This window comes from Balaenoptera musculus, chromosome 20 (genome assembly GCF_009873245.2).
Source record: "Balaenoptera musculus isolate JJ_BM4_2016_0621 chromosome 20, mBalMus1.pri.v3, whole genome shotgun sequence".
Lineage (NCBI taxonomy): Eukaryota > Metazoa > Chordata > Mammalia > Artiodactyla > Balaenopteridae > Balaenoptera > Balaenoptera musculus.
Window position 1 is genome coordinate 19,528,531 of NC_045804.1, and position 13,406 is coordinate 19,541,936.

Genomic DNA, 13,406 nt, shown 5'->3' on the forward strand with positions numbered 1-13,406 from the left:
CACACCTTCTCCCCTGAGCCCCGTCTCCACCTTCCTCCTGTCATCCCTGCTCAGCGTCCTTGTCCCTGTCTCTCCCCTGCCCAGTGGCCTCCTTGTCCGGCTCACTGGGCAGGAGCCCTAATCGGATTCGACAGCTGAGATATGTGTGGCGGCTGAGAGCAGGCAGGAGGGAAGCCAGTGGGAGGATGGGATGAGGGCTGCCCCTGGCACTGCCCAGGCCTCCTAGGCACCACCTTGGGCCTGCTGACTCCTGGCTTGGCTTGGCCCCAGGGAAGGGGTGCCAGGGGAAGCTCAGGAACGAACAGGCTGGGGTCTGGAGACAAGGGAAGTGGAGAACACACCTAGGACCCCAGGACCTCTTTGATATTTAGTGCCCTTAACCTCAGCATTTTGCACTCTGACCAGGAGGAGAGGAGAGTAGGTGAGAGACCGGCTGGCCCAGCCCCCTCCCCATCCCCAGGGCTCTGCTTTCTTCTCTCTTCTTGTTCAGAAATGTGTTCGCCTGCCCCATCCAGCCCCTCTGGCCAGTTCCTCCTGAAGGGTCACATCTGGGAGCTGCTGGGGCACCATGTGTCTGCCTCACTCTGGGCTGTTTCCTCCACTCCAAGGTATTTCTCTCATTCACTCTCTGGGCCAGGCGCCAGGACTCCTGGGTTTCCCGCCTGCCTCATGGTGCAGGGCTGCTCTGCAGGCCTCCAGAGAATCGCTAAGCTGGTTTCCTTCCTCCTGCGTGGGGAGGGCCTTCTCCCAGGGCTGGGAGGTGTCAGAAATCCCAGGTGGGTTAGGGGTGGGGGCACTGGAGCCCCTGGTGCCCCAGCACCCCGGCTCCTCCCTCCTAACCTCTGACTCAGCTTCAGGGCAGCATCTGCCCAGCCTGGCAGGCATGGCCTCTTCTTGCCTCCAGGCTTCCATCTTTACGTGTGGGAGCCAAGATCTAGCCTCTTGAGCTTTTTTCCCATGGTATCTGGAGGGGGGGGGGGGCTACCGAAACCCCTCTGTCTGCACCCACATGTTTGGGGGAGCAGGGGATTAGCGTAATTGAGGCTGGGGCACTATTTTGTCTTCCTTCCAGCTGGGCCAGGATGAAGAAAACCAGCACAAACTTCCCCACACCAATTCCCTCTGCCCTCAAAAGACCAGTCAGTGGAGCCAGGCCCTGCCCTCTCGGTGCCCACAATGTGGTTGGCACTGATTTGTCAGAAATTGGGAAGGTTTCCCTCTAGACCGCTGGCCTCCTCCCTCCTCCTCCCGCGGGGTAAGGACAGCTCTCTGATTGTAGGCACTTCTGGGCAGGCCTCCCCCTAGAGAAGGGGTGTGGGATGCCCCCGAGATGGCCAAGTTGGCACTAGCCCCAGGCTGGAGGGCTGGACCTGATTTGGGGCTGGGAGTTTGTGGGGGAGAGCAGGACATGGGCCTCCCTGCCCCCTCATTTCCTGCTCTTTGGGCAGCTGTGGGCGAGAAAGGCTGCAGGGACTATTTTTAGTTGGTCTGTCCCCTGGCAGGAGGGACGTGCAGAAAAGCACGGGGCAGGCAGAGGGGCTGGCCAAGGTGAGGGTAAGCAGGCGGGTGGAGTGAGGCAGGGCCAGAGGGGCAGCCGACGGAGCAAGGATGCGTGGCGGGCAGGGGTAGGACCTTGAGAGGGGGAGAGGGTCCTGACCTGGTAGATGGGCTGGACTGGGCCAGGGAGTCCTGGGGACTCCTCAGGGCTCTCTCTGTCCAAATAGACTCCGAACCAGAAGGGGCTTTAGAGGCGCCTGGACCATCCCTCCCCATTACAGAGGGTGAGACTGAGGGCATGTGACTTGCCCTAGGACCTTCAACCGGTCGGTCGTTGGCTGCATTGGAACCCCAGCCCAGGCCCCTCGCACTGTTTGTTTTTCTCTTGTCATGGTCTCTCCCCTCCTGCAGCAAGGGCTGGGTTCCTGGTTTGTTTCCCTCTCTGCTTGTTTACACAGGGTCTCCGGTAAACCCCAGCTGGGTGTGTTCATAAGTCTCCACCATGCGGAGAGAGTCTGTGTCCAGGCTGGAAGGAGGTCAGGGCTGGGGTTTGTTTAGGTGGCCTGTGGCCACTGATGTGAATCAAGGTGCTGGGCAGGTTCCAAAAGTCTCACAGGCTGGCGAGCTGGGAGCTTGGAGACCCCTTTGAGAAGGGGCATCTCGGTCTAACTCCGTTTTAGAGACCCAGAGAGGGCTGGGGGTTGTGCCTACAGTCCTAGGATGAGTTAGGGACAGACCAACTTTCTAGGATGCAGCTTTCCAGACTCTCCAGAGCCTTTTGTGAGCGCCCATCCTGCCGTGCCTAGGTCAAGGTGGTTGTTTGCCAATCGCCCTCAACAAAGGAAGGGAGTAGGAGCGGGGAGATTGCTATTGGCTTCTAATCGCAGTCAGAAGTGAGACCTTCTGAGGCCTTGAGGCAGAGGCAGCTGGTTGGAGGTGTAGGGGAAGAGAGTTCAGTGCAGAAACATGGTTCCTCAGAATTCAGCCTCATCCCCAGGGCCACCACGTTGCACAGCTGCAGGGGGCGCCATTCCATAGACCAGGGTATGAATGGCACCCTCTCTCTCGAGTTGTTCAGAGCCCTGCCTGTGTAGCCAAAGACGGTGCTCCTGTCCCCCACCTTCTTTCTTTGAATCAGCTTCAGATCCTGCTGGAAGGAGGTGTCCCAGACAGGCTTGAATCCAACTCCCACTCCCCACCCTCCCTCCTGCCACTCAATGGCTCCTAATCCCTGCCACCCACCTCCTCCTCAGCAAGCCGGTCTCAGTGGGCCACAGATTGGGCGCAGGGGCCCCTCCCCCCTCTTTGCTCAGTTTCTATGTCTCTGGGAGGCTTATTTATCCCCCCCCCCCCCCAATCAGGCCGGCTGCAGTGCATGAGAAATCAATAGTGCAAATGGATTGAGGTTGTTCAGCCGGTCGGCTCCTCTTGGGCCCCATCAACTCTCCCAGGACTTGGGGAGTTACTCAGTCTACTTCTGGCTCAACATACGCAGAGATACACACATCTAGTGGTTGTAGCCTGGGCACCGAGCACGGGAATTATTCTTTCTGTCCATCGCTGTCTTCTCTCTCATTCTCTCTCTCTCCCTCTCTCTCATATACTGGGCTGGTCTTAGCATGACAAATACCCTTGAACATTTATTGTTTTCTAGCTTGGGTGGAGTCCACTGCCAGCCAGAGGTGGGAGGGGAGCAGGTGGGTGAGGCAGGCTGTGCCCAGGGAGGAGGACGAGCTGGGGAAGGGATTGGGTGGCAGCCCACCCCATCAGCCTCTGGTAACTCGATCCCTGCACCCCACCCTCCCGATTCCCCTCCTGCTGAACAACTTCAGCAGCTGCTGGCAGAAGCAGGGCTGGCAGAAGTGTGTATGAGTGCATGTGTGTATTTGGGGGGGGGCGGGTGGTGGTGAGAGGGGCTGTGGCGGCAGGAGGTGTTGCCAAGACATGTTAAAGGAGACTCACAGCCTGGGTACAACTTGGGTGGCAGGCGGAGGCGGGGCTGGGAGAGTGGGTGGTGAGTGATGGGCAAGGGGCAGGCTTCAGGGGAGAGGCAGGGCAGCCCAGGGGGTCTCACAAAACTTGTCTGCACTGGAGCAGGGCCTGGCGTGGTGGGGGTGAGCAGTGGGGAGGGGGCAGGGGTGGGTAAAGCCATGGCTTGTCCCAGGATGCCTGTAATGCACATAACCATGGAGGACACAGCCTGCCCCTGTCCCCAATCCCTGGGCTGTGCCTTCTGGGTATCACAGTCTCGGTGACTAAGTCACTTCTGTCCTGGGGCTGGCAAGGTGCCAGGCTCAGCTCTTCTCGGTAGGTGAGTCACTGCCCTGGCATCTCCCCCGGATGCAGCTGAGTCACTGGCCATGCCTGCTGGGCAGGTGGGCATCGCGCTTGGGGGTGGGGTTGGGGGCTATGTGTGTAGCCCCCAGCATCTTCTCTGATCTCTCTCTGGCATGTCCTGGCCCCACCCACAACTCTGCAGAGCCAGGCAAGGCTGGTGTTTCTTCCATATGCTCTGCTGAGAGGGTAAAGGAAGAGGGAGCAGGGTACTGCGTGGAAATGTATTTCGTTCAGAGTAAATGGGAGGGCGTGTGAGGAGGGGATTGTGGGTTTGAATCTTAGGTCTGCCATTGACAAGCTGTATGACCTTGAGCAAGGCAGTTCCCTGGTGGAGCCTCAATGTCCTCATCTGTACAATGGAAGCAGGAGCCCTGCCCTAGATGACCCTCCAGGACTGTAAGAATCAGATGTGCGGAGCCATGAGGGGGCTTTGGGAATGAGCTGGGTGGCTGGGGAGGGGGACAGGAGTCTGTTGGGGTCGGTTCGGGTTCCAGCAGACACCTCCACCCCACCTGCATCCAGATGGTCAAAGTTTCCCATCCTCTGTTCCCATTACCAATGATGCTATTCTTCAGGAGTTCCCCACAGGCCATGAAAGGGAGGCCTTGTTTTGGGGGAAGTGTGGGCTCTCCCGGGGTGTTTCACAGCTGTTTTGTATCTCCTTTGTCTGTGTGGGGGGCTGTCACCGGCCCTGCACCTATCAGGGCTCTCTTAGATTTCCTCTAGTGGGAAGAGGGATCCCTGTCTCGGGAAGCCGGCTGCTCAGGCGCCACCCCAGCCCCTCTCCTTCTGCCTGCAGCAGGGGAAGTGTAGGCCCCAAGAAGGAGTGTCTTTTTTAAGGAGTGAGGAGCACCTGGGACTGTGGCTTTTCTCCCTCTGCCAGTCTCCTGCTGCCTCCTTCTCCCTCCTGCATGAGGGTCCCTGGAGGGTGGGGGTTGGGGACACTGGAGTGGGCCCAGCACAGCTGCAGTTCAGCTGGGCAGGGAGGGAGTGCTCTAAAGGCGTGCAGTGTGCTTGTATACTTGGGTGCCGATCTTCTGTGCGTGAGTGACTGCCCCCTGTGGGGAGCAGGTTTGTGGGTGCATGAATTTCTTCCCTCATCTGCCTGTGGATCTACTGCTCTGTCCAGGAGTGTGCCGCACCCTCTGCTTCATGACCTTGTGCACGCACAGATGCCTGTCTTGTATGTGCTTGTTCTGTGTGCATACATGTGCATACATATGTGCATACAGGTGTGCTCTGAATGTGCACGTGCGTGTGCATATATGCGTGTCCTGGGTGTGCATTTGCACACCTGCATCTCCGTGTACGCCAGTGTACCTGACCCTCTGTGCTGGCAGGTGTACATGAAGGCCACCCTTCGTGGGAGGCAATATACCTGTGTTTGTGCACACTTGTATTTCTGTGTCTGTGATCCTTCCCCTCTAGCCTCCGCGGGAAGGAAGACTGGTAGAATGTAGGCCAGGAGGAGCCTGCGCGGGCTTGGGGGTTGGCTGGCACTAAGTCCCCTCCCAGGCTGGTCCCTCATCTGGGCGGCGCCCCCTGCTGCTGGCTGGACTCAAGCTAGAATGCCTTTGTGGGGGGGGAGCTGGGGGGGAAGGGGTTAAGCGTCGGCGTCCACATCTGGGAGCCATTGGTGCATTCCTGCCCGCTGAGCGCATGTTTGCGGATGGATCTGGACGGGACAGGGTGGGAGGGGCTGGGCGGGCGGTTCGCACTGGCGGACGGAAATCCAGACGGGAGCGGGAGACGGCCAGGCCCAGCAGGCGGGAAGGGGCCTGGGGAAGCGTTGCCCGGACGCTCTTCCCCGGTGCCGCCGGACCTCAGGGCACAGCGTCCCGCCGACCCTGCTTATCCTACCTCACCCAGGCTGGGGCCCCAAAGCTGGAGAGAGACAATCAGATACCTCGGTCCTAGACCCGGCTGTGCAACCGGTGCCAGGGTGATCGGGGACTAAACCCGTGTCCACTCCCAGCCTGCGGTTCCTCGTCTATAAAGCGGGGGCCGTCGGGCCGGTGGGTTTGAGAGTTCTGCCAGCCGGGTCAGGCTGAGTCTTCTCACTGGGGTGGAGGCCTGGGAGTGTGGCACTTCCCCTTCCAGTGGGAAGTCCTGTGGGGGCACTTGTGGCTACTTCTCTGACCGGGGACGGGGAGGGGGGTGTTCCCTATTGATTCCTCTTTCTCTCCCCCAGTGGACTGCTAGAGGTGGGGAGATGGTCCTCCCAAACGGAGCAGCAGGCTGGGAGGGGGCTTGTGGCTGTGTTGGGGATTGGGGTCTCTGCAGAGGGAGAGTGATTCAGATCCTGCCCCGCTGGAACAAGAATGCGAGCTTTCCTGGCTCCTCCAGCCTGGGCCAGGAGAAAGAAGCTTGGGTCTGGGAGTCCCGTAGCATGTAAGGGTGCTCCTGGGCGCCCCCTACTCGGCTCTTGGAAGATCACAAGAGCCGCTGTCCTTTTTGGGGGAGGGTTCTGGGGTTTGCTGAAGGGTTGGGTTGGGCCAGAGTTCCTCCGACCCACTTGAGCTGGAAACGTGTTTGGGGGAGACGAGGAGAGTAGGTGTACTTGAGGGCGGTCTACCTGCTTTTGCACTCCTTTTTGCCAGTGAGAAAATTAGGATTTAGAGAGAGGAAGCGACTTGCTCAAGGTCACACAGCTCTCATTTTCAAGGGGTTCCTGGAGGAGGATTATAATTATGGGAGTCAGGGGCTTGACAGATAGGGCCGGAGTCACTGTATTCGCTTCCATATTACGTCGCAGCCCCTCTAACCCCGGTTTAGGTGTGAGGGGTGTGTGCGTATGATCCTTGCCCCTGTGAGTGTGGGTGTGTCGTTGGAGGGAAGGGAGTGTGATACCGCACACTGCAGTCCTTTCTCTACCGAGCCCTCCTTCCATTCTTTGCGCAGAACTCCCCCTTCTCGCTCTGAATCTCTCCTTTTGGGGCAGAGGGAGGGATTCTCCCAGATTCCCACGGTCCAGCCTTCTGCTAGGCGCGGCTCCTTTAAGACTCGCCCTTTCCCGGGTCTGTTAAGGCGAAGGGGGGGGGCGTGATCCTGTGGGCCCGCCCCTGGTTGGTGATTGGTCGGAGGGCGGCCGGGGGCGGGCCCGAGGGTGAGGTCCTCCCCGCTGCTCGGTACCCTCCGCCCCCCGGTCTGGGGCTCCGGGTAAAGTTTCAGCCTCCGCACGTGACTCGCCATGGCCGCTGCTTTCGCCCCGCGCCCCTGAGCCGCGGCCCCCCAAACCGCTCCTCTCCCTGGACCCCGGCAACCCCTGACGCCGAGCGGCTCCAAGGCTCAGGGTCAGGGCAGACGCCGTGCTCGCGGGCGACCCGGACGGATTGCTTCCCTCCGCTGCGAGGTAACCTCTCCCCCGGGGATTTTGGAGAGCCTCCGGCTCCCGCAGGCATCGCGGCCCCTTGGCCTGCTCCTGAGAGGACCCGTGGGCGGGGACCCGGTGCCGGGCGGGTTCCGACGGGAACCTGGGGTTTCCTGGGCTTCCCAACCCCGCGCCACCGTGCTCAGGGTGGGGGAGCCCCATCTGTCCGTCTGTCTGCGCCCGTGTCTTCGCGCGAAGCCGTGAGGCGTCTGGGGCCGTCTGCCGCGCGTGTCTCCGGCGACCGAGCTGTGGCAGAACCGCCGCTGGGAACTCCTGCTCTCTCTCACTTTTCTCTTCACAAACAAGCAAAACAAAAAGACTTTAAAACCTGTTTGGGGAGAGATCGGATGCCCAACGGACTAGCCCCCTCCTTCTTTCCCTCCTGTTATCTGAGCCGCCCTGTGGTTTGGGGAGAATCAGCCCGGGGGCCCACCCCCACCAGAGGCAGCCGGTTGGGGGGCGGGGCCCATTCAGCTGGTGTCCCCCGTGGAGCGCGGGGAGCCGTCAGAATTGGGGACGGGAGCCAGTGCAGCCAGGGAGGGATGTCTCTGGGTCGGGTGGCACCATGGGGTTATGGAAGCTTTTGGGGGTGTAGGGGGGAAGGAATAGATTGGTCGTCTTTGCTCTGCTGAGGGTGTCTGGGACCTGGTGCCACCCAGAAGGCGGGGAAGCTGCTAGCCAGATGTGTATGTGGGAGGGGGCGCTGGAAAATCTGCTTGGCAATGCCCCTTCTCCTCTCTGGGCATTGCCCTATTGTCAGGCTCCGTGAGAAGGAGGCCAGGCCTCCAGTGTGCTAGGCTGGGGATGGGGACTAACTCAGGTGGAAATCAGATAAGAAAAGCCCCCCAGTCTTGGAGACGCTTTTCCACCGTTCATCCTACCTTGGATAGGTTGCCCACGTGCTGGCATGGAGGGGTACCCTTGGCCCCCACTAGTGCCAGCTCCCTCTTCTGTAACCAGATTGCCTTCTACCTGCGAGATGAGTGCACGTGTGTGTGTGTGTGTGTGTGTGTGTGTGTTTTCAGAGGAACACTCCCCCACTCCCCCACCCCATGCTGCTTACCCCCAACCCTCACTTCCGCTCCTAACTGCCATTCCTCCTCCAGTTTCCTGGTTAGGAGATTCAGGGATGTCTCTTATCCCCTTCCCTGGCTGCAGTGGTCATAGGGCAGGGTTCTGGGGAAGTGGTTCAGTAAGGTTGCCAGGTCTTGCTAGGAAACGGGCTCAAGCCCCAAACTCTCTTCCAGGGCTTGTGCTTGATGGGGAGGCTGGGCTGGGGAAGCCCCAGGTTGCAGTGGGGGGTGGTTTGGAGCCTTGGGGCTTCCCCTGTGAGGGGTGGAGATGAGTCTGGGGGAGGGAATAAGAGAAAGAGTATTTGGACCTGGAGGAAGAAGAGGGGTAGTTGTGGAGTCAGGGAGTTTGTGGCTATGAAAGGTGTTGGTGCAGTGGGAGGGGCTAGGACGTCAGTTCTGCCTGGGAGTCTGGACCATGTCATTCCTGAGACAGAGCGGTCACTAGGGTCAGACTGGAGTTGACCCTTGGGAGCTGAGGATCTTGGATTTGGAGGGTGTGAATGAGTGTGCATGAGGCGGTCACCTCAGGACTTTCCCTGCCAGACTGATGAGGGCAGTGCAGATGCAGTGGCAGTTCTGAGAAGACCCTGGGCTTGGAACCGCTTAATCCTGGCCACCTCCTCTTATAGCCCCCAAATCCCCATCCTTCAGGTTGACCCTAAATGCCCCTGCTACCACTCTGGGAAATCTCTCTGGTCCCCCTCCTACTCCCAGCCATGTGGCAGCCTGGCAGGAAGCTAGCTTCGGGCAGCCCCATCCTGATCACCCCCATGCCGCCCTGCTGGGCATAGTCACCCACATGTACCATGACGTGGTTCCTGCCACCCTGTCTATTGTGGGGGGAAAGGGCATTGTCTGAGTGGCCCTTAAGGTCTGTTTTGGGGGTACTGACCCAGACCCCAGTTAATTAGCTCCCCTTCCCCTAAATCATTTGGTCTTGGAAGCTGGCTCTGCCCTCTGGGAACCCCTCCCCCCCCAACCCCTGCGCCACTCCTTGCTAAGACTTGAGGGTCTTAGGTGGGTTGTCCTCAGAACTATGTGACAGGGTGGGGCCTGCCCCCAGATAAAACCTCAGTGCCCCATTCCCTGTCCTCTGGGTGGCACGGGCAGGGCAGGACCCAGACTAGGCTGTACGCGTGGGTGTGTTTGGGACTCTGTGGGGTCCATTTAGGAGCTCTGTCTGGGTTTGGGGGTGATGGGCATCTGGGGAGGGTAATCCTATCCCTGTGATGAGTAAATGGGGTAATCTCCACTCGCCCAGCACCCCACACCCTTTCTAGTGGTGGTGGTTTGGGGAGTGTGGGAAGCTGGCAGGGCTCCTGGCAAGATGGCCAGGGTTGTCTTGACTTACTGGGTTTTGGGAAAGGAGTGTGGCAACTGATACCCCAGTTCCCAGGGCTTTGGCTCCATGTCCTCTCTGACGCCTGCTGTCTTTCCTCCCTCTGTTCCCCTCTCCACCCTCTGGCTGCTGTACGGAGCCCACAGGGTTTGTGGGGGGATGTGGGGTGGGAGCGAAGGCCTGGCTCTCCGTGTGTGTCCAGGGAGTGTTCTGGGGATGGGCAGGATTGGCTGAGGAAGTCTGGGTGTCCCTGCAGAGTGGGCGGTACTCGGGGACCAGGCCCAGAGTGGGAGAATGTGTCAGTGTCGGTGTGTCTGTCCTGTCTGGCTTGGGCGTGGGCGTCTCTTGCTTCGTCTGGATCTTGCCTCCCGCTCCAGTCCCCGCCCCCCCCCCCCTCAGCTGGGACCGCCTGCTTGCTCTCTCTCTCTGCAACTGGAGCCTCCCTTGCCTGTTCCTGGAATTTGGAGAGGAGGAGGAGGAAGAGGCAGGCAGACAGACCTCCCACACTCTAGCCCGCCCGGCCTGGCATCGTGGGGAAATGAAATAGGTGCGGTGGAACTAAGGTTTCCCTGCCTTCCCCAGACCCTCCGGTACACATCACAGAGTCCAGGGGGCCAGGTCTTACAGAAGGGGCCTGGGCTGCCCCCCCCCACCAGGCAGCAGTGCCTCCTTCTTTTACCCGGCACCCTGCTGGCCAGGGCCCCTGCCTGGACCTCAGGCACCACTGTCAGCCTGGGGAGCGGGTGGGGGATTAGACTGCTGCCAGCCTGGCCAGCACCTGTTGCCAACCCCCAGCCCTGTAACTGGAGCTGGCCAGGGAGGGGGGCTGCAAAATGACAGGTGGAATTTCTGCAACTAGGCAACCCCCCCCCACTGGATATGCCTTTCCCTTCCGGCCCCGGAACAAGGAAAGCCTACCCACCCCCCCACAAGTGTCAACATGATCTCGTGGGTGATGTCCCTATCCTGCCTGTGGGGGTTAGGGCCCGGGAGATGGGCAAGGGGATGAGTTTATTGCTATTTGCCCGATGACCACCAGCCGCATTGCTGGCTGCAGGGCTGGGCTGCCCTTGTGTTTTCTGAGCTCTGCCGCTCTGGCTGGGCTGGGGGGTATGGGGGTGTGTGGATGGGGGTGGTTCTCTGTTAATGTTTTAATTGCATAAAAACTGGGAGCTCAGCTCCGGGCCAGTGGGGAGTCTGGGTCTGGCTAGCCGCCCGGTTTGGGCTAAATATAGTCTGGGACATCTGCAGAGAAGGGGAGGGGGGTGGCGGGAGGTTCCATTCCCCCCGCCTCCGGCCAAGGTGCCCTCGTCTAGGCGAGCACCTTGGAGCAGGGAGGGGGATTCCTCAGCATGAAAGGCAGGGGAGAGGCGGTGGGGGCTGGGCACGGTTGGGACCTCGCCTGCCTGGAGGCCAGGAGACGCCTGAACTGAACTCGGAGGCTCAGGAACCGGGCTGGAGTGGGGCGCGCCGGGGCGGATCCAATGGCCCTGCTCCCTTCCCCCCAGAGCTGCCTGAGGTCAGGCAGTCTCTGTGTGTCACTGCGCCCGGTGGTGTGTCACCGTGACCCACTCACTCTGTGTGTGCCTGTGTGTACACACCTACCTTGGAGTAGCTCCCTCCCGGCTCCTCCCCTGGAGAGCCTCTGTCCCCTGGGTCCTACCGCAGGTCCCCAGCCCTCCTTCCTTGTGTCCCTCGCCCCACAGTGAAACCTTCAGGCCAGGAATCGAGACTTGAGAAGGGGAAGCTGCGGTGGGGAGTTCTCTGATCTCCAGTCACGGCAGGAAGTGGAAGGGAGGGGGACCCAGCGGGGAGAACCGTGAGTGGCAGGCGGGAAGGGAGGGCCCGTCAGCCCTGCGACCAACCGCGCACACTGCAGTGGGGTCGGGGGTGTGTGTGTGGCCACCTTCCCAGCTGACCCCTTCCCTCCAGTTCCAAGTGGGGGAAACTTAGGGGACAGCTGATTCCCCAGGGGCTGCTAACAATCTTCCTCGCCCCCCCACTGAAAAAACTGTCTTCCTGTCACGTGGCTGTCACTTCCTGTCCCTCTGTGGTTCCCGGGATGTTTGTTGTTGGTTGCCATGGAGATGGCCGCCTTGGGCACTACCCTGGTTCTTGTGGGGAGGGAGCTGCCCCTCCCCCTAGGCCCACAGTTTGAGGCGGGGGTTGGGGGGTCCTGCCCAGGGGGCTGTTTCAAGCTGAGTGTGTGTGGTCTCGGATGCCCCAGATCCCCCAGGGCCCCCCAGACTTGTGTCTGTGGGAAGGAGTCACAGCCACCTACTCAGACTGAGCGTCGGGGAGACTGTGACCACGTCTGGCTGTGCTTGGCTGTGGCTGACTGTGAATCTGACTGATTGTGCAGACTCTGTCCCCTCCAGCCTGGGTCCCGCTGTCCCAGAAAGATGCCCGTTCTTGGAACCTCCGCTCCCTGTCCCCTTTGCCTTTGGAGCCTTCTCCTGTCCTGTGTTCTCATGGAAACTACCTTCCCCAGGGAGTTTCTGTGGTTTCTTGGGGTCCAGGCTGGAGTAGGGAGGGGCTCTGGGCAGGATCCCCAGTTGTGTGTGTTTTGGGGCTGGGGAGGTGGTGGTCCGCAGGGCCTCCTCTCCCCTCCACACACAGCCTGCACCCGCTTTGCCCTGACCCCGCAGGCCCTGTGCTTTAAGGGACTGGTCCTGGGACTTTGTGACCATCCGCCCCACCCCCTGGTGGGCTTCCCTGTTCAGCTGGGGGTGGAGAGGGGAAGAGATTCCCCCTAGTTCTAGCCCCACCTGAGTAGGTGGGTGTGGAGCGTGGGGAGTAGGAAGTTCCTGGGGGTCGCTGGATGGGGGGTGTGGGGCGGGGCACGGTCTGACTCAGGCCCGGTCTGGGGTCAGAGCCAAAAGGATATCCTGAGGCGGGAGGGGGGCGGGGGCGGGGGCGGGCGTTCCCGGCTTCCCTGCAGCCCGGGGTCCCTAGGGAAGGACGCCGGGAGGGGGCTGGTAGCACTGGGTCGTGCCGACAGTCTGTCCGCCCGGGGCAGAGCTGAGGGGTTGGGGGAGGCGGGTTGCAGCCGCGCACCCGCGCACATACCTGCTGCTCTGTGCGCTCGGCAGCCCCCGCCCCTTGTGAGAGTTATGCTTCCTGCACTGCGGAGAGGGGAGACAGTGGTGAGGGGGCAGCTGCCAAGGTGGGGGTGGGGAAAGCCCCGTGCCAGGCTGGCTGTGAGGACGGTGGTTTCCAGGCTGGGGGGCTGTCCCCTTTTGTCTGTGCCCCTTCGGTCCCCGACCCGGACAGAGCTGCCTTTGTGTGGTCCACACACTCCTGTGGTCTGGCTGTGGCCTCGGCAGCCTCATCTCTTCCTCTTCCTGTTTTCTTCCTTCCCCGTGGGCCCTTCCCTCTCCTTGAGGCCTGGGCTGCCCCCTGCCCTTTCACCTGCTGTCTGCTCCAAGAGAAGACTGGGTGGGAGGCTTCAGCTCTGGTTCTGGGTGGGCCCCTCAGCCGCCCTGGGCTTCGGAGGCCCTGGGCACATCTCCCAGGGGGCTCTGGGGTGCAGTCCCTGGGGTGCGGAGTCGGGACACTGCCCTGACCAGCAGACATCCCCCCCACCCACCCCAGTTCCTCCTCCCAGCACCTGGCCTGTCCTGGGCTTGGGTTGTCCAGTTGCCCTTTCTGCCTGGTATTCAGTCACTGCGGGGATGATGGCCCGTGGAGGTCAGGCAGCGCTGTGTAGCTGGGGCAGAAGCTTGGGCGGGTACAAGTTGGGGAAACATCAGATCCACTTTTCTGGGACTAGGTGCTGTGTCTTGAGGCA

The 13,406-nt window shown here is 60.9% G+C and overlaps 1 protein-coding gene across 2 annotated transcripts in view; it reads left to right on the forward strand.

The window, feature by feature from the left end:
* The window catches only part of RARA (retinoic acid receptor alpha), a 43,587-nt gene that overhangs the window by 1,881 nt on the left and 28,300 nt on the right, over window positions 1-13,406 (forward strand). The window contains exon 1 of one of the 2 annotated variants that reach the window (XM_036837215.1): window positions 6,591-7,186. The exons of the other annotated variant lie outside the window; for it this stretch is intronic. The gene's annotated coding sequence lies outside the window, so the exon portion shown is untranslated. Of the gene's footprint in view, window positions 1-6,590; window positions 7,187-13,406 lie in introns of those variants that run through there. 2 annotated transcript variants of the gene reach the window in all.